Below are 16,004 nucleotides of genomic sequence, written 5' to 3' on the forward strand. Positions count from 1 at the left end.
AATGTTAGGGATCTACTAACAAAATATTTCTGACATATGATCCAAACAATGAAATGATGAACTTCATGGTTGTTATGCCCTCGGGTAGAGATAATAATCCACCAAAAAAAGTAATAAATCATAACAATATACAAGTTACCAGTCTTCAAATGGATTTGTCAAAAGGCAAAAAATTGACAAAATCAATATATCAAAAGAGACCAACAAAATGGTCTACTCTACACTTTTGAAAGTGGAGAGGGAAAATAAAAGGCTTACAAAGCAAATAGAAGAGTTACAGGCACACCTTGATAATGTGAAGGCTAAGGAGAAAGTAGCAGACAATAGGTTCAAAGAACTGCAAAATAGGATAAAGAAATCTTCTCCTATAGAGGCAATTGTCCAGGAAGAAAAGATGAATGAACAAGTGCAAAAATTGACTAAAGAATTGGATGAGTGCCAAAAAAGACTTCAACATGAACAAGCCTCTACTGCATAGTTGTTCAAGTCTATAGAGAGTAGTGCATAGGTCAACAATAAATCGAAAACTAACCTGGACTATGTTGTTAAGGAAAATAATATTTTGAAGACTAAATTGGAGAATGAAAAGAAACATTCGGTGTCTGGGGTAAATATGGTTTTTAATTTGCAAAAGGAATTGGGAAATAAGAAGAAAAAAGAGGAGTCTAGTGCAAAAACATTCGAAAATTTGAATAAGCAATTGGAGAATATGTAATGTTACCTTTTAGGAAATTAGGGTTAAAACCTTGCTCTGTATACATTTTCTCCTTTTTTTTTTATCTCAGATTGCAAATGATTCCTTTTTATTTCCCTTATGTTTCTCCTTCCTTTCTTCTTAATGATAAAATCCTCTATGTATATATAGCTTTCAATTCTAGGAGTCACATCTTTTAATTAGTTCATTATAGTTGTGTCATATTATATTTTGTAATATATTATCCCTATTATTATTATTATATAATATTAGACTATTTCCTTTTATATTTATATATTCACATTGAACTTATCATTTTATATGGTTGTACCATATTTATTAATAGATTTATATCAATTAATATATTTATTTAACCTTTGGTTATAAATAGTATTTATACTCAAATGTCATAATATTTAAATATATCATCGTCTTATAGGTTTATAATATAATTATAATATTTATTTATTTTTAAATTTCGATATTATTATTGTGAATAATAATAATATATATTATTATGAATAATTAAGTAGAATAAATATATCATAAATATTTATGTATATAGTTCATCAATATTATTTATTTATTTTTAAATAATCAATAATAGAATTATTATTATATTTTATCCCATTATAATTATAGGATTCTCTTTAGGAGGGGTCATGGCAAAATATGAAACAAAAAGAGGAGTCAACTGCAAAAACTATTAGTAATTTGGAGAAGGAATTGGAGAATGTGAAGAAAATAGAGTCTAGTGCTACTGCAAGCACTAACACAATCCACCACATGAGGAGGGAATTGGAGAATACAAAGAAAAAAGAGGAGTTAGCTGCAAAGAAAATCTTTGATTTGAGAAAGAATTGGAGAACATGAAGAAAGAGGAGTCTACTAACTCTACTCGAGTCCATGATTTGAAGAAGGAATTGGACAATGCAAAGAAAAAGGAGTCCATTGCAAAGACAATCCATGATTTGAAAAGGGAAGTTGAGGATGAGAAAAAAAAAAGAGGTAACTACTACAAAGACAATCCAAGATTTGAAGAAGAAATTGGAGGATGAGAGGAAGAGAGCAACTAATTGGCAAGGGCAACTAGATGAAATATAGAAAAAGAGTGAAAAAGAGATGTCTCAAATGAAGAAAAAGATGGAGAATGTAATGGTAGAAAATAGAGTGACCTCTTCTGAAGACCATCATGTGAAGGATACTATAATAAACATGGTTAAGCTTATCAAACAAGAAAATTGGGACAAAATAATGAAGAATAGTGATAGTTTGTTTGAATGGCTTGATTTAAATAGCAATATTAGACTTGTTTGTGAAAATGTAAAAAGTGATATTTTTGGTAAAAGACAAATCTTCACCAATTCCTTAAAAAATATTTCTGGCCAAATTTTGAATAAACTAAAGATATCTAGTGAGAGGGATTTGGCAAACCATGGAATAAACAACTACTTGGATGCCTTTGTAATGACCATTGAAGTCGATCACCATTGTGCACAAGTAACAAAAATAGGTGAAGTTCTCAAATCTGCTTCCAAAGAATTGAAGAAGATGAATAACATCATATTGAACTTGTTGACTGCTGGATTACCAAATCTAGCTGACTCAAATGGTAGATTCATTGAAAAAGAAAATTACATGAAAAGGTTGTAGGATAGTATGAATTATGATTTAGGCAACTTGCCTAAGGAAACCACTCTAGAAAGAATTGCAAGTTGCATCAAACAACTATCAACAATGAATGAAGTTGTAGATAAATTCCTAGATTCATGTAAAAATATCTCTCAAAAGTATTTATTGTTGATGAGGTTATAACTATTTAGCTACAACCTCAAACAAATGGAGCTTCCAAATGATATAGAATGGAGCACCTTAAAGAAATTCTTAGAAGCTGTGTCATCTTCTCAAACTGAAGCTATTACTATTGCTGTCATTTGTAGTCATGACTCATAGCTAATAGCACTAAGAAGTAACAACTTAGTAAGTGATAGTACTATAATTTTTTTGTTACTTGTTGCTCTTTAATTTCAACTTTGTTTAATGTTAATTGTTATAGCCTATAGAAATCAAGAGCCAGCATATCAAGATAGTTGGCAGCTAGGAACTGACATACTATTACTACATAGAGCAGATGGAAAAAATTTCCCTAGTCCTACTACTTGAAAAAATTGTACAATTGGCAATATGATTGTATAGTACCAAAGTGACAAGAATCAAAATTGGATCAAAATCAGCAAGCTCAAATCAAATCGTGAATTGAATCGTCGAATCATGTGAATTGCCATGATTCTTGGAACTATGTTGTATACACATAATGTATTATGTAGTAATAATTTGATTATATATACAATTATAAACTGACCTACAACTATTGTTGCTCCCTTATATCTACAAAAGGGAATTTAGGGTCATTTCAATTTGACATTGCGTCATTTTCAAAGAGTTGTAATTGTTTGTAATTGACAATTGTTAAATGTATTATGTTGTAGGATAATTTATAGTTATAAATTATAATACAATTTTTTTAAATAGAGCTTATTCTGTTAAATGCATTATGTTACAATTTCTTAAAGAAACTAGAATCAATGAAAATCTCAACATCTAAGTTTGTAACATCAACATGTTCAAAAAATAATAATTTAAGCATCTATAAAGGGATAGTGAATGAAGGCTATAAATTAACTTCTACAAATATGTTATGTAATTAATTAGTAGGTAGAGTCTTACATCAGAGCTACTAGCCTACTATTTGACTCACACATAAGTTAGAACTTGAGGCTGAGACACTACTATAGTTGCCATTATGCCTGGACCGGCTCAGCATCACTATCATCAGAATCCTCCTCATTTATTGCATACAATATTTCATTGTCTATTGCATTTTCTTTAGATTCACTATCAGTGTCAGACTCACTATGCATGCCAAAGTCAACATCATCTTCATTGCTTACAATATTAGGATATGAACCACTGCCACCGCCACTACCACTGCCACTGCCACTGCTACTACCACTTGGGTTTGAAATGTTGGCAATCCCTTTTCTTTAACATTGGTTTCTCCAAATACTGATAACCCTTCCATAAGGGAAATTTTCTACATCATACCTAGAATTATAGAGCCTCAAACAATTATCCAAATTTTTGTCTAATTTGTTTATAACCTTTGACATTAGGAAGCCCAAAGTACTAAAAACTCTCTCATCCTCCACTGAAACCAATATCATTATCAAACATAAATTGGTAAGCTTGAAATATTTTGGTATTGCCTCTCTCAATTTATTGCTCTCACCAAGGTTTTTTCAAAGCTTTGTTACCACTCCCTCTTCATTTGGGTTCTCCATAAGAGCATATTGTTCCCTCATTATGTTTGCAAAAGAATATGATTGACCTCTCAGTCGAGATTCATCTAAAATTCCATTTATAGAGACTCCATTGATTACTTTAGGTTTGCAAAATTGCTAAATCAAAGCCGTAATCCTACTTCAAAAATAATTTAGATAGTTTAGAGACCAATATTGTGGAAAAACAATTGACATTGCTTCGAGAAATTCCTCTGGAGGGAATCTGAATCTAATTTCTGATGAAAGATTGTAGTAAACTCACTTGACAAAGTCAAGCATAGAGTCTTTGATCTTCTTGAAGTCTTCACTTGTAAGACATGAAAGTACCTTCTCTAGTACTAATTCAACTTTGCTTCTTGCTTTGTTGGGGTTGGAGTCAGGGTTGACATGAGCATAGTACTGCATTGGTATGTCAACTCCACGTACCTTGGCATATACCTCATCATTTGCACTAATATGTAAAAAGTTCTTAGGATTGTTCAAATATGAGATTTCTAACCACCTTGCAAACTTTGTTTCATCTAATGGTATTAATCGATACAGAGTATCCAGACTACTCTATGTCATTTTATGCAGCTTATTATATTCTACAATGTACACAACTCTTTGTTGAACCTTTTTTATAATATTTCTAATGTCCTATGGCATGGGGAGAATAGTTGCTAAAGTTAAGAGTACCTTAACATTAGTTAGGCTTGAATATAGTCAAGGGAATCTATCTCACACATAGTGGATTAGTCTAAGAAATGATAGGTATTTAGACATTACTTGATGTGTTGTTCCCAAAGAGATCCATCTGGTATCATTGTCTTTAAGAAGCTTCTTCCCATCAGTAAGTCCTTCATCAAAGTGTTGAAATTCCCAGACTTGTTTTGGACTTCGACAGAAGTATTGGTAAATCTCTTTGATTAGAGATTCCACTTTACTTACACAACCAAAATTGCTAACAATTCCAAAAGCTAGATTCATTCAATGGGCCATGCAATGAATGGGAATAGTATAGGGTGCCAAATCATTCATGATCTTTTTGCAAAGACCGCCTTTATGACCTTGCATAACTGAAGCTCCGTCTGCTCCAATACACACCAACTTTTTGGCAATCTCCATGATATCTAAACCTCTAGATTCAATTAAAGTAGTCTTTAATAATTCATATAAATTTTCAGTTGTCGCACTATGATTCAATTTAGCAACAAATAGTAGAAATGGTTAACGACAAAGATTGTTTACAATATAAACATGCATGCACACCTAGGAAGTATTATTAATTGCTGTAACTTCATCTAGAGATAATGCAATGAAATTATAGTCTTTAATTTTGTCCTTCATATCTTCTTTTTCAACTTGTGCAAGACATCTAGCCCATTTCCACCCACTGTTTACTGACCAGTGACTGTTCGAATAGTTTCAAGTCTTCAAAAAGTTCAATAAAGTAGGAATTGAAGGGTAGTCCATCATAGGATGTCCTCTTTTCAATATATAAAACACCACACTTAATTGAACTACTTTTCCCATATTTTGCACTTTTGTTGCTTTCCCAATGAAATCTTCAATGGAACCTTTTACTGCAGAATGCATCTCCCGTAATTTCTAGTATAACTCATATATTTCAGAATTCCTAATATGTAGATAGTTCTCCTTTGTTTTCCAAGTTAGCATGGATTTTCCAACTCCATCTATAGTTTTGTTCTTGTAAAATTTACGAACATACCTTTCTATGGTATCAATTTTAAGCTACAACCTCTTCTCCTTCTTTGTTATCTCTGTGCAAATCTTACATCTATATTCTATAGGAAGCTCACCATCAATTGGATTGGGCACTAGTTCAATGAACCAGTACTTTTCCACCCATTCTAACTAAAAATTCCTTTTGGACAAATCCTAGTGAGATCAATCTTTCATCGATTCCAATTTTCATTTCCCCTTTCGTGCATGAACACGATTTATGGAATAAGTTTTGGTTTTCTCATCCGACTAGTCCAAGACTGAATCCAACTCTATAATCTCAGTTTATGTCTCCTTGCTTAGGGGAAGTGCCTCCAAATCTTGTTCAAGTTCATCCTTGACTAAGATATCAGGTTCACCAACTTGAACTTCAATACAGTCCAAGGGTCCAACTTGTGATGAATCTCATTTTTCAATAACCACTAGAGATCTAACTTGTGAATCTTGTAGGTTACCAACATTTCCACCACCAAAATTTTCCACTATGGTTCTATATTTTGTTAATGGTGGCCTCTCTTGGCTTTCAGAGATCCTACTAGAACCCCTATTACCCCTCTTGTTTGACATGGCAAACTAATAAAGGCTGCAAAAAAATATCAACTTAGTTGTTGAACAAAAGACTCAACTACATAGACTACATATAATAACAATAATATGATTCATTCTCAAAAAAAGGGTACTACTACTATAGTACTACAGTCTATGGTACTACCCCATATTATTCACAAACCTATAGGCTGTCCTAGCATGTGAGATCATAGATGTCTAGTCACCAATAGACATTGGATAGTAAAACTATAAAAAAACTAGTACCACTATACCAGTGGTCAAGTACCACTATTGACATAAAAAATAAATTAAAAATCACTTTCTTTTTACAAAAACCAAGGTCCACAAGTCAATGGCCAATGCACTCAGCACTCTGAAAGTTTGGCAACAATAGGAAATGTGAGTCATTAGATAAGAAAATAGCGAATTGTGTAGCATAATAATATCTTATAGTCCAATCTAGGTTGGCAAATTAGGTGGGATTAACAAGTGGGAATGTCAAATGTAGGCAAAATGCACCTTCCTATGCAAGCCCATAGTAGGAAATAGTTGGCTAAATGGGGCTGGTGATTGACACATGTCAGTAAAATGGTTGGTGACACCCAACCCAAGGGAAACTTATTTGGTTTTTGTAATGGTGAAAGAATATGGGCCAATAAGAAATAATATGCAAAGGCTGGTGATATGTTTAAAATAAATGTATCCAAAATGTATATTGCATTGGTGATTGTACTAATATTTTTGACCAATCATGTGATAACTAATGGGCGACTACCTTGGGTGTTGGACCCAAATCTTATAAATATTTGATGATGTAGTTGATCTACGTTGCATGTGCTATTCACCAAATGACAATTGACTTTTCATATGGGATCACCAAAAGGTAAAGATTCGCCACTAAAGTAATAACTAACTTCCATACATATCTTCCATACTTCATCTATCATTCATCATGCTTTTCCATCTTTGATCTTGACTATCATTTACCCTCCATCCATCCATATGCTCACTTGACATATCCCTTGCACATTATCCATACATTATCCTACATAATCCCATAATCCTTCCATATATTTGATCTCGACATGCTATCCATATCTTTCATCCCATAGTTCTTGTCATGTTCATCCATTTTCCATCCATATTCCTACATACTTCCATCCCTATTTCATATGTTCTTGATCTTGGTTATCCCATCCATTCCATCCACTTCATATCCCACATTTTATCCATATCATTCCCCCTTTTTCATACCCTCCCTCCCATATCCCTTATTCATTCAACTTTCATACCCATGCTCATGATCACTATTAGAGGTACAATAACAAAATTTTCATACATGCTTTGGAAGCACACATGCCTTCTCTTCCTCCATATGCTAGCCTTTGTACCATCTTTCCATTTTCATGCATCCTCTCCCACCATATTTTCTTCCATTTTCCTACCCTTGTTATGGGGCATTTGAACTCCTTTAAAACATGGTCCTTGGCTCCCCATCATTCGATACCATATCCTTTGGTCCTCCATATTATTCCTCTATTTAGATATCTCTACCCTTCCCATCCATTTCCCATTCATTGGATTTGCCTTGTCATTGGTCCCAATCCATTCTATCCCACATCCATACATATCACATTCAATCTAGTTCTTCCACTCAATTCAATCAAATTCATTTGTCCTCTGATTCAATCAATTTTTGCTTCTTCTAATCCTTTCACATCACATCAGTTCTACTCTCATCATTCTTCATCATTCTTCCAATCTCATCCAAGGTCATTTTTCTACTTGCATTTCAATTCAATCTATCCATAACAATCTCCATAAAATTAAAAACATAAAAAACAATGTGCAATCAATACTAATCCAATCAATCTAATCTTGCAATTTTGTACATCAATCTTCAATCAATTCATCAATTTGACCACATCAGTTGATAATCCATTGACCATTTTTGAGCATCATCATGGGATGTTTCCTTCCCAATCCTTGGATGTGCATTGTGTTGTCATTAACATTGTCATCCTTAATCAATCATTATCAATCAATCTATTAATTGGTTTTCAGCTTGACTAGGGACAAATTTTGGTTTTCTTTTGGTTTATTGTGCATGACTGCTTGTTACTTTTATGCATTAGTATTTTTTTCATTTATCATGGTCTTTGCATCTTATTGACCCAAGGAATCATGGTCTTCCATATCATGGTTTCATAAGGAATATGGTTGTATTAGACCCCTTTTTATCATGTACTTGACACATTTTCATCTTAGTTCCTCATATCTTGGTACATAGTGTTCAATACAATATCAAACTTAGGTTGTTCACACCATTGTAGCATAACTTTATCACTCTTATCATTTCCCACTCCCTTCCATCCTCCCATCCATTTCGAGAGAACATCTATGTTCTCCTAACCTATATGTCCTCTCAAAGGAGCATACCCTTTTGCCCTTGTCATCCTTCCTCATCCTTCCATGGCTGGGGCATCATGCTACTTGTCTTATCCTCCAAGCCACTATATTTTATTTTTCTTTTATATAAAATTACTAATGCTATATCAAATAGAGGCAAAATGTAGACACCTAAAATTTTCCAAATACCCCTTATCCTGACCAATTAAATAGATATTTATCATTTATTTAATTGTATTCTTACCCTACCTTTAATTAAATAAATTTACATTTATTTAATTATATTCACCTTACTTTTATTTAAATAAATTTAGGTTTATTTAATCCTAGCCTATTTCACCTCATCCCACTTACACTTAACCCATTCACTTTAATTTAGTAAATTACTTCGTTTACTTAATTAACCCCTTTTAATCCCACTTGGAATTAAATATTAAATTTAATCCCATTTGAGCACATGGCTCCTAACTTTAACCCTCACCCAACCTCACTTTCTTAACCTAACTCATCCTTCTAAGCCTACCCACTACCTAATCCCACTTACTTTTTCTAATCACCTTGCTAAATAACCTTTTAATCCTAAGTGTGTGCTCACACATATGAGGAACACTCACACTTCCCACACTCCTCACACTTCTCACACCTCTTACACATTTTTCCCACTTCACATGTGAATCAAGGTGTCTCACACGTGTGAGAAACCATTCTTCTCACACCTCTTACACCCATCATTGACCTATCACATCAAAGTTTGCTCACACATGTGTGAGCATCTTTCCTCCTTTGAATGGTCAAAAATCCTAATCCACATGGAGTGCACTTGGCCTTCACCTCATCGATACCTCATTGATACTAAGAGATCCTAGTCCTTCATCTTGCATTGAATCTCAATTGTCTATTTCATCTCATTTCCTATAAAAGGAGAGCCCTCTCTTTATTTCCATAAGCACTATCTAGCCCATTGTTATGTTGCAATATTTGTGAGCAACCACATCCCACAATAATGAAATCATCAACAACTTGGTGATTTTATGAGGCTTGTATTAGTTTTATTTTGAATGGTTTAAAATTTTTTGATTTCATGTCATCATTATTTACATGTTTTCTTTCATATTTGAGGTTTGTGTGAATATGTAAGAATAGGCTTTAGTTGCTTATTGTTTATTCCATTGTTACATTTTTACACAATACACATATGTAGGCAGGATATCAGAAATTACTCTAGGTATTAAATCTCAAGGAAGAACCAAAGAAGATGGTGAGGTTATATGGAAGATATTGAAGACTCTAACACCACCATTTAAGTTAAAAGTTCAAATGATATAGTTGTTGATATCTTTTACCAAATATTTCACAAAGGAGACATCACTTGGAAGACTTGAAGCAAATGAACATGAGCCTAGACAATCTAGAGAACTAGCCAGAATAGAGATAGCTTTTAGTGCCTTGAATATTCAACCTAGTTTATCAAGGAGCACAAGTGCTAGAGGAAATTTTGCTAGCAGCAGAAAATATGATGAGGACAAAAAGATTGAAGGAGTAGCCCTTTTGATAAGAAGAGAAAAAAGTAGTAATAAAATATTTAAATGTTGGAGTTGTGATGAATATAGTCATTATGTACCTAAGTGTCCTAAAAGAGAGGAAAATTATAAAGGAAATTACAAACCTGGAAGAGATAGAGAGTGTTTGTATGCAAATGAAGAAAATGATTATAATGAACAAATAGTAATTACTAGTGATGATGAAATTGGATTTGTAACAATTAAAGAAGAAAGTATAGAAAATTTAGCTTTGGTGTCATAGGTTGAAAATAAATCTAATTGGTTAGTTGAAAATGGTTGTTCACATCATATGACTAGTGATATGAACAAGTTTGTTGACTTCAAAAGTTAGGATGGAGGCATTGTTAGAGTTGGAAACAATGCAACATGCCAAGTTAAAGATATTGGATCTATAACTCTTAATGGAAAAACTAACATAGAGGATGTATATTTTTGTGATGGTTTCAAGCAAAATCTTTTTAGTGTTGGACAACTACTGGACAAAGGTTATTAGTTTCAGTTCATAGAAAAGACATGCATGATGAGAGACATAAATGAAAAGGTAATTGGAATAGAACTAGATCTAGAGGTAATGTATTTTAGTTGAATCCTACTAAATGATATGTTTGGTTGCAAAGGTAGAAGATAGTTGGATATGGCATAAGATAATTTGTCATATAAACTTTGATAGTATTATGAAGGCTACTAGTATGTTTGTAGTTAGAGATTTGGCAAAGATTGTAAAACCTACTAACACAATTTTCAAGGACTGTGTTTTGGCAAAACATAACATAACTTCTTTTCCCAACAAGAAGTTTACTACTATAGAAAAATTGGAGATTGTACACATAGATTTTAGTGGTCCTAGAAAGACTAAAGGATTCTATGGTGAAAGGTATTTTATGATTCTATTTGATGACTTTTCTAGAATGATGTGGGTTGCATTTCTTAAAGAGAAATCAGAGGCATTTGATAAGTTCAAGATATTGAAGAATAGAGTTGAGAATGATATTGACATGAAGATTAAATGTTTAAGATCAAATAGAGGAGGATAATTTACTTCAAATTAGTTTAACATGTTTTGTTAAGAAAATGGAATCAAAAGACATTTATTAGCTCTGAGAACCCTAAAATAGAATGGCATTGCAAAGAGTAGGAATAGGTCAATTACAAAAGCAACAAGAGCTATGTTAGTAGAGAATGATATATCCAAGATGTTTTGGAGAGAAGTTATGAATACAATAGTTTAAACTATGAATAAAGCGTAGGTTAGGAAACAAACAAACAAGACCCCTTATGAAATGTGGTTTGGTCACCTGCAATTAAGTATTTCAAAAAATAAATTAGTAAGTGTTATATCAAAATAGATGATGATATTGGAAATTTTGATGCTAGAAGTGATGAAGTTATGTTTCTTGGTTATTAATTGACAAGCAAGGCTTATAAATGCTATAATATGAGAACTAAGACTATTATGGAAAGTGCAAATGTGAGAATTAATGAGAAATTTAGGATACAAGAGAGAATAGTTGATTACAATTTAAATGATGATGTTATTAGTAAACCAAGGAATGATGAAGTATTCCTTGAGGCTAACAATTATTTTCAAAATGAAATAGAGCCAAGGTAGGAACAATGCTCATAACCTTCAATAAAGACAAGACTTGAGATAGCAACTCCTACTTTAGGAAAGAATCTGATAAAGAGTCACACATCTGAGTAGATCATTGGAAGAAAAGATAAAGGCATGATGACAAGAAGAAAAATCAATGGAGAACTATGTTTGATATCTCAATTTGAACCTAATAATGCAATTGAAGCATGTAAAGATGATTAATAGAAACAAGCTATGAAAGAGAAATTGGATTAGATAGAAAAAAGTGAGACATGGGAATTGGTCCCTAGAGCAGTAGACAAGAATGTGATAGGAACTAAATGGGTATTTAGGAATAAGGTGAATGAACAAGGTGAAGTTGTAAGGAACAAGGAAAGACTAGTATGTAAAGGCTACTCATAGCAAGAAGGAATAGGCTATGATAAGACCTATGCTCTAGTGGCTAGAATCAAAGTAGTGAAATTATTCTTAGCCTATGCAGCACAAAATAAATTCAAAGTGTATTAGATGGATGTCAAGTCAAAATTTTGAAATGGAGAACTTGAATAAGGAATGAACATAGAGCAACATTATGCAACAATCAAAGGATATTTAGATATCTAAAAGGAACATCAGAATTATGATTGTGGTATGATAGATATAATGACTTTACTCTAATTGTGTATACTAGTGTTGATTGTGTAGGTAGTATAGATGAAAAAAGGAGCACCAGTGGTGAAGCCTTCTTTCTTAGAGGAAGATTGGTTTCTTGGCAAAGCAAGAATTAGGATTGTACATCACAAAGTACAATGGAAGTAGAATATGTTGTAGAAACAAATAATTGTAATCAAGTTGTTTAGATGAAGTAGATGCTAAAGGATATAAGGATATAAATTAGTGAACCTATTGTCATACATTGTGACAACACAAGCACAGTAAATATGTCCAAGAATCTAGTGTTGCATTCGAAGACCAAGCACATTTCAATGAAGTATCACATGTTAAGAGAGAAAGTTGTAGAAAAGGAAATTAGATTGGAGTATGTGAGAACTAAAGAGTAGATTGTAGATATATTCACTAAGCCTCTTTCCAAAGAGACTTTTGAGTATTTGAGAGGTATGCTAGGGGTTATACCCTTTCCTACATCAGAGTAGAAGATGCAAGAGTTTATTAGTCCTATGTAACAGAGCACCATTATTTGTCTGGACTAAATGTTGATGCTTCCTATTTGGAGGATTATCTATGATGGATAGAGTCATCATAGAATCTTGTTGGATGTTGCTTTTGAACAGTGCCTTTGGACACTTCAGCTGGTAAGAATCAATTGTTGCAAAATTTGATGGTTACTGAAAAATTTGACATTGATGTCAATGGGGGAGAAGTATGACATGAAAAACATCATGGGGGAGAAGATCATGAGAAAGAACATCATGGGGAGAAGAAAAGATAAGAAAGAAGAAGTACAACATGGAATGATAGTTTGATAGAAAGAACATTGAGGTATATCAATGGGGAAGAATGATAGATGAAGATGATTTGAAAAGAAAGATTAACAGTCATTTGTAGTTGGTATTCTTGGAACTAGATTTTTTCATCTATGTTGCCATCAATACCAAAGGGGGATATTGTTGGAAGCATGAATGCTGATGATATCCCTATGGGAGAGTATTGTAGATATATTTCTATGATGATATGTTACATTCATGACTGATTTTTTTATTGATGTTAACATAGCAATTTTCTGTGGTATCTGACACAAGAACAATGGAAAGATCAAGTTGGTATGGATGACTAGTTGAGTATTCTCACTATCTAAGGTTATGGGAGATACTTATGAGAATATAGTATATGAAGTTAACATTGGCTGAAGAAATGATAAGTCTAAAAGAAGTTATGTAAGTTTTGGTGAGGTCTATTCTTAGATAGAGTTTATAGAGGCATGTTTTAGTAAACTTGTTATATCTCTTAGAAGAATTATTATACTAAGAATTGAGGTTGAGGATGTGAAGAAGACATGTTGGTGATGATTTGGCTAAGTTCTCTCATCATAATATTACATGTATGGAAAGATATTCAAGTTGCAAAGTGGAAGATTAATGTTATCACCAAGTGTAATATGTTCTTAATGTGGTCCTATAATGATTAATTGAGAAGGTCTAACAGCTAACTTAGGGAATTATCTTATGGAATCAGTGTAAAGGAAGGACATTTACCTTTACCATAGGAGATGGAATTGCATGGATTAGAAGTGACTATAAGAAAAAAGAGAGAGTGGAATGTGAAGTTGACTAGAGTAGAGCAAAAGTGAAGGAAACTTCATTACCAAGGTTTTATTGTGTGATCTGAGGTTTGATATTTGGATATGAGGTTCATGACCTAGTCTACAAGGTCTGATAGTTTTTTGTTTGGTTGATAAAGGAAGAAGGAACATAAAAATAAATTGCATGTTTGAGCAATGAGCTCTTCTTGTAGTTGAAATTGCATGTTTGGGCAATGGGCTCTTCTTGCATACATTGTACAACAACTCCTAACAAGGTTTGAATCTCCTAATAGGGATTCAAAGTCTTGTAACAGGAACTTATATGTATTGAATTTTGTAATAAACTCATAACAAGGTCCATCCTCTAATAAGGAATATTTATATTAGTAGATCATCTTGTGGGCATCATTCCCACCACAATTTTCCCTCAAATCAAGGTTTTCTTTAGTTAACATATCTTGTTTAATTGTCTATGTGCATCTTATTATGGTTTTTGTTTACTTTAGTTGAATGGTTAAGTTTATTTAAAGAAGATAAATGTTTTAATTGTTGGATAACTAATTCATCCCCTCCCCCCCCATCCTCAGTTATCTTGATGGACTATTGTTTCTAACAATACCAAGGGCCTTGTTGTGGTTTCACAATGTATGCCTCATTTCACCTTTAAATATGGACCCCCTATTTTATTTTTTGTCTTTTTAGATCCCTAGTCTAGGATCTAAGTCTTTTCTAGGGTTTTTCTTGGTGTCTTTGATCAAATCTAGGTCCCAGTTTGAAAACCTAGATTCTGAAAATCCTCATCAGAGAGAAAAAGTCATTTTTTGCAAAAAAAAAGGGCACACCAACACACCTTCTCAAGTGTGCTAGTGCACTAGAGCATAAAAAGAAGGCATCACCCCTTGGTGATGTGTAGTTGTGTAGCACCAAGGGGTGTGCTAGGGTCCTAGATCTATAAAACTAAGGGACCCCTTTCCCTCCCCACTTCATTTTTCTCTTATAGCTCTCCATGTCATAGCATCGCACCTCTCAAGGTGTGCATCACCACTTCCTCCTACAAATAAAAAAATAAAAAAACTTTTAAAAATACCTAAAAGGTGTGCAACTATGAACCTTTAAACTAATAAGCATCCCTTAGAAGGAAAAAGATGCACATTTAGTTAACCATATGAGGTGCACTAAATACACACCTTTTATGCACTAATTGTATATCAGAGTGTGTAGCAATGCACCCCATGAGGTGCACTACTATGCACTTAATAATTAAAAGGTTTTCTAAGGGAAAAAAGTTGTGCTAGATGCATCCTTTATTGCACATTAGGGATTTAAAAGTTAGAATTTTAGGTATTTTTTTGCTTAGGGTTTTAGGGTTTTTGAGTCTATATTAGGGTTTGAATTAATCAAATTTTCCTCAACTCTAGACTAATAGACATTGTTTTTGTGTAGATTAAATGTCTTTTTCATCATCCTCCTTTTCTAAAAAGATGGTCCCAAAACTCATGGTGTTCAAGTTTCAAGGTGTTCTGGCCAAATCACGCTTTCAAGATGATTATTCAGAGATTTGGGACAATGAATTGGGTCATACAGTTTTGAGCACATTCTTGGTATTGTGCAACAAGCCTATAGAGAGGTCTCTAATGATATCCACTCTTATCCAATCAAGACTAGTCAACATAGTATAACATCCAACATCAGTATAGTCCTCAGAGCTAATCATGAGACTCACTGAAAACTATGTTTCTAAAGAAAGGGTCATAAATAGTCTAACTAGAGAGATCATACTAGATCTCTAAGTGAAGAACATAGAGAAGATGGTCTATCTTCTAAGAGCAGAGCAGTTCAATAGATTGACCTATCACCAAGTAGAGAGATGGTATAGGGAACATCTAGAGGA

The sequence above is a fragment of the Cupressus sempervirens genome, chromosome 11 (genome assembly GCF_028749045.1).
Source record: "Cupressus sempervirens isolate cs-2001-9-10 chromosome 11, ASM2874904v1, whole genome shotgun sequence".
In the NCBI taxonomy this organism is placed as follows: domain Eukaryota; kingdom Viridiplantae; phylum Streptophyta; class Pinopsida; order Cupressales; family Cupressaceae; genus Cupressus; species Cupressus sempervirens.